This window comes from Mandrillus leucophaeus, unplaced genomic scaffold (assembly GCF_000951045.1).
Source record: "Mandrillus leucophaeus isolate KB7577 unplaced genomic scaffold, Mleu.le_1.0 Scaffold274, whole genome shotgun sequence".
NCBI classification, from domain to species: domain Eukaryota; kingdom Metazoa; phylum Chordata; class Mammalia; order Primates; family Cercopithecidae; genus Mandrillus; species Mandrillus leucophaeus.
The window spans coordinates 981,657-985,865 of record NW_012102854.1 but is presented as its reverse complement, the minus strand read 5'-3'; positions in this window follow the sequence as shown (position 1 = coordinate 985,865).

The following is a 4,209-nucleotide window of genomic DNA, read 5'->3' as shown; positions in this document are numbered from 1 at the left end:
AAAAAAAAAAAAAAAAAAGCCAGGCATGGTGGCTCTGCCCATAATCCCAGCACTTTGGGAGGCCGAGGAGGGCAAACCACTTGAGTTCAGGAGTTTAAGACCAGCCTGGACAACGTGGCAAGAAACCCTATCTCTACAAAAAATACAACAAAAAATTAGCTGGGTGTGGTGGCACACACCTGTAGTCCCAGCTACTTGGAAGGCGAGGTGGTAGGATCACCTGAGCCTGGGGAGGCAGAAGCTGCAGTGAGCTGTGTTCACACCACTGGACTCCAGCCTGGGTGACAGAGCGAGATTCCATCTCAAAAAAAAAGGGCCGACACCACGACACCAGCGCATGGCGTGTCACATTATTAAGGATTGTATACAGCCAGCAGTTACTAGGCTGGTTTCCTTTAATCCTCACAGGGGCCCTGTCTGCAAGTCTTTCGCCGTTTCCCGTCAACACCCCACCTTTCCGGCCCAAAGTTTGGGGTCGGGAGGGAATTCCCAGGAGTTCCCAGGACTTGGGCTAGCCTCCCAGATCCCGCAACCTTAGCGTGCCTAGCCTCGGTAATGACCGCCCAGCTGCCATGAGGGGGCAGCAGCGCACCGTTCAGACGCTGCGCGCTTGGTGCATTATGGGACGCGTAGTCTCAAAGACAGCAGAAGCAGCCTGGAACGCAAACGGCATTTTCCAGAAAACTGGGCCTGGTCTTGCCCAAAGCTGGAAGCTGAGGTCTCGCTCTTCCCGGCGGTACGGGGGATTGTGGGATGTAGGCATTTGGCTCCGCGCTCCGCTAAGGGCGGTACAGCGCAGGCGCGAGGCATCTGGTGTAGACAACCGAGCTTAATCCGAGGCGGGGAACCAGCGCCCCAGGGGAGGCGCCGAAGCTAACTTTCTGGCCACAGTGGAAGTGAGGCGATCGAGGTCCCTTAGTGGCTGGAGCCGGCTGGGCCTCCTTCCTGTCCTCCTGCATCTCTACTGGTCCCTTTCCCGGGCTCCTGGTCCGCTCCCAAGCCTGTTCAAGCACAAGGCGTTTCCATCTAAAAAAAGAAATCTCTTTCGCTGGGCGAGATGTCAGAGCCCCGGGAGCTAAAGTGTTGGTAATGTTAGACAGGAGGAGTTCCTCTTCAAATATCTAACTTCCTTGTCCTTCGTTCTGTGAACTGCCCTTCCTGCGGAAACTGCCCTTCCCGGGGAAACTGCCCTTCCCGGGGAAACTGCCCCTGCTCGCCGCTGCAACCCATACCCGCCTCTATTTGAAATAGCCAATGGGAATCAGCTTAGATTGTGAGGTCCAAGCCTAGCCAATGGGGTTAAAAACCTCTGCTCTCCTTTGTTAGGTGTGGTTTTGGTACAGGTCCGGGCAGCACCCTTCTGCAGAAGTCAACTTTGCCTTGCTAAGAAACTTTTTTCCTGAGTGCTGGTCTCTCTCTGTGGCACCGAGAACTTATTTCTAACAGTAAGAAGAATTTACTGAGGACAGCATAAGCTTGAAAAAGAAAAGTTTTATTAGAAAGAATGCTGCAGGGCGCCGTGGCTCACGCCTGTAATCCCAGCACTTTGGGAGGCTGAGGCGGGCCGATTGCCTGAGCTCAGGAGTTGGAGACCAGCCTGAGTAATCCGGTGAAACCACATCTCTACGAAAATACAAAAAATTACCTGGGCATGGCAGCATGTGCCTGTAGTCCCAGCTGCTTGGGAGGCTGAGGCAGGAGAATTGCTTGAACCTTGGAGGAGGAGGTTGCAGGGAGCTGACATCATGACACTGCATTCCAGCTTGGATGACAGAGCAAGACTCAGTCTCAAAAAAAAAAAAAAAAGGAAAGAAATAATGCTGCAGGCCAGGCAGGGTGGCTCACGCCTCTAATCCCAGCACTTTGGGGGGCCGAGGCAGGTGGATCACCTGAGGTCAGGAGTCTGAGACCAGCCTAGCCAACATGGTGAAACACCATCCCTACTAGAAACACAAAAATTAGCCGGGCGTGGTGGCGCGTTGTCCCAGCTATTTAGGAGGCTGAGGCATGAGAATTGCGTGAACCCAGGAGGGAGAAGTTGCAGTAAGCCGAGATTGAGATCGTGCCACTGCACTCCATCCAGCCTGGGCAACAAGAGGGAAACTCTGTCTCAAATAAATAAATAAACAAGGAAGTAAATACATGGGCCCAGGAGAAGGTTTGGAAGCATTACTAAAGTTTAGCAAAGCAGAGAATTTTTGTCAATTGCATTGTCAGCCTGATCCATCTATTATAAAACCATAGTCAAACTTCAGAAAAGAGGTCTGGTGTTATATGTTACTTCCTCCTTCTCCCTCTCTCTGCTCCACAAAAACAACTTTTTTTTTTTTTTTTTCATAATTGCAAAAGCCCTTCCTCGTTACTAAACTCAAAAGGCAATTCTCCACCTCAGTGTCCTGGTCCTGCAGTAACAGCAGATGTTTAGACGAGCAGTTCTGGGGTTTTTTTTTTTTTTTTTTTTTTTTTTGAGACAGCCTCTCTCTGTTGCCCAGGCTGGAGTGCAGTGGCGTCATCTTGGCCCATTGTAACCTCTGATTCAAGTGATTCTCCTGCTTCAGCCTGTCAAATAGCTGAGATTACAGGTGTTTGCCACCACACCTAGTTAAGTTGTATTTTTAGTACAGACAGAGTGTCACCATGTTGGTCAGGCTAGTCTCAAACTCCCGACCTCAAATGATCCTCCTGCCTCAGCCTCCCAAAGTGCTGGGATTACAGGTGTGAGCCACCACACCCAGCCTGGACAAGCGGCTCTTAAACTTTTGTGTCTCAGGACCTCTTTACACTCTTGAAAGTTATTGAGGACCTCAAAGAGCTTTTGTTCATGAGTGTTGTATCTGTAGAAATTAGCCACATTAGAAATTTAGAATTTTAGGCTGGGTGCCATGGCTCACGCCTGTAATCCCAGCACTTCGGGAGGCCGAGGCGGGCAGATCATGGGGTCAGGAGTTCAAGACCAGCCTGGCCAACATAGTGAAACCCCGTCTCTACTAAAAATACAAAAATTAGCCGGGCATAGTGGCGCATGCCTGTAGTCCCAGCTACTCAGGAGGGTGAGGCAGAAGAATCACTTGAACCTTGGAGGTGGAGGTTGCAGTAAGCTGAGATAGTGTCACTGCACTCCAGCCTGGGTGACAGAGGGAGATTCCATGTCGAAGAAAAAAAAAAAAAAGAAATTTAGGATTTTAAATGTTTATTCATTTAAAAAAAACATTGCATGTATTAAAATTTTTTTTTCAGCCAGCGCTTTGGGAGGCCAAGGCAGGCAGATCACCTGAGGTCAGGAGTTGGAGACCAGCTGGCTAACATGGCGAAACCCCGTCTCTACTAAAAATACAAAAATAACATGGGTGTGGTGGTGGGCGCCTGTAATCCCAGCTACTTGGGAGGCTGAGGCAGGAGAATTGCTTGAACCGGGGAGGCAGAGTTTGCAGTAAGCCCAGATCCTGCCATTGCACTCCAGCCTGGGTGACAGAGTGAGACTCTGTCTCCAAAAAAATTTTTTTTCAACAAATTTAGTTTAGAGATATGATTGGCATTTATTATTGATACATGAACTGGGCATCATGCCACCTAGCTGCACTGGGCATGGCAGAATGGTTGGTTTTTGTAAAGTAGCTTCGTCAGGAACAAGGAAACAGAAAAATGAAAAAAGCAGATTGGTTCATATCAGATTACTTTCCTTGTTCAAGCAGAAGAGACATCCCTATCATGCCTGCTTAGGTTGACTGGACCCTTTCTAATTGGTTGCTGTGCCTCTCCTTCTTTGGGGATTTTTTTGTTTTAGAAATGGTCTGTTCTGTTGCCCAGCCTGTAGTGCAGTGGTCATTCACAGGTGTCGTCAGAGCAGCCTTAAGCAATCTTCCCACCTCAGCTTCCCAACATGCTGGGATTACAGGTGTGAGCCACTGCACCTGGCCTAAATTGTTAAATTTTGGTGTTAATGTACTAGCAGTAATAGACACCTAATGCACCTGTATTCCAATTACCTACTGCTGCATTAAGTATTATCTAAATCCTCAGGAGGCTAAGGCAGGAGAATCGCTTGAACCTGAGAGGCAGAGGTTGCAGTGAGCCGAGATCACGCCATTGCATTCCAGCCTGGGTGACAGAGCAAGACTCTGTCTCAAAAAAATAAAAAATAAAAAATAAACCTCAGCGGCCGGGTGCGGTGGCTCACGCCTGTAATCCCAGCACTTTGGGAGGCCGAGG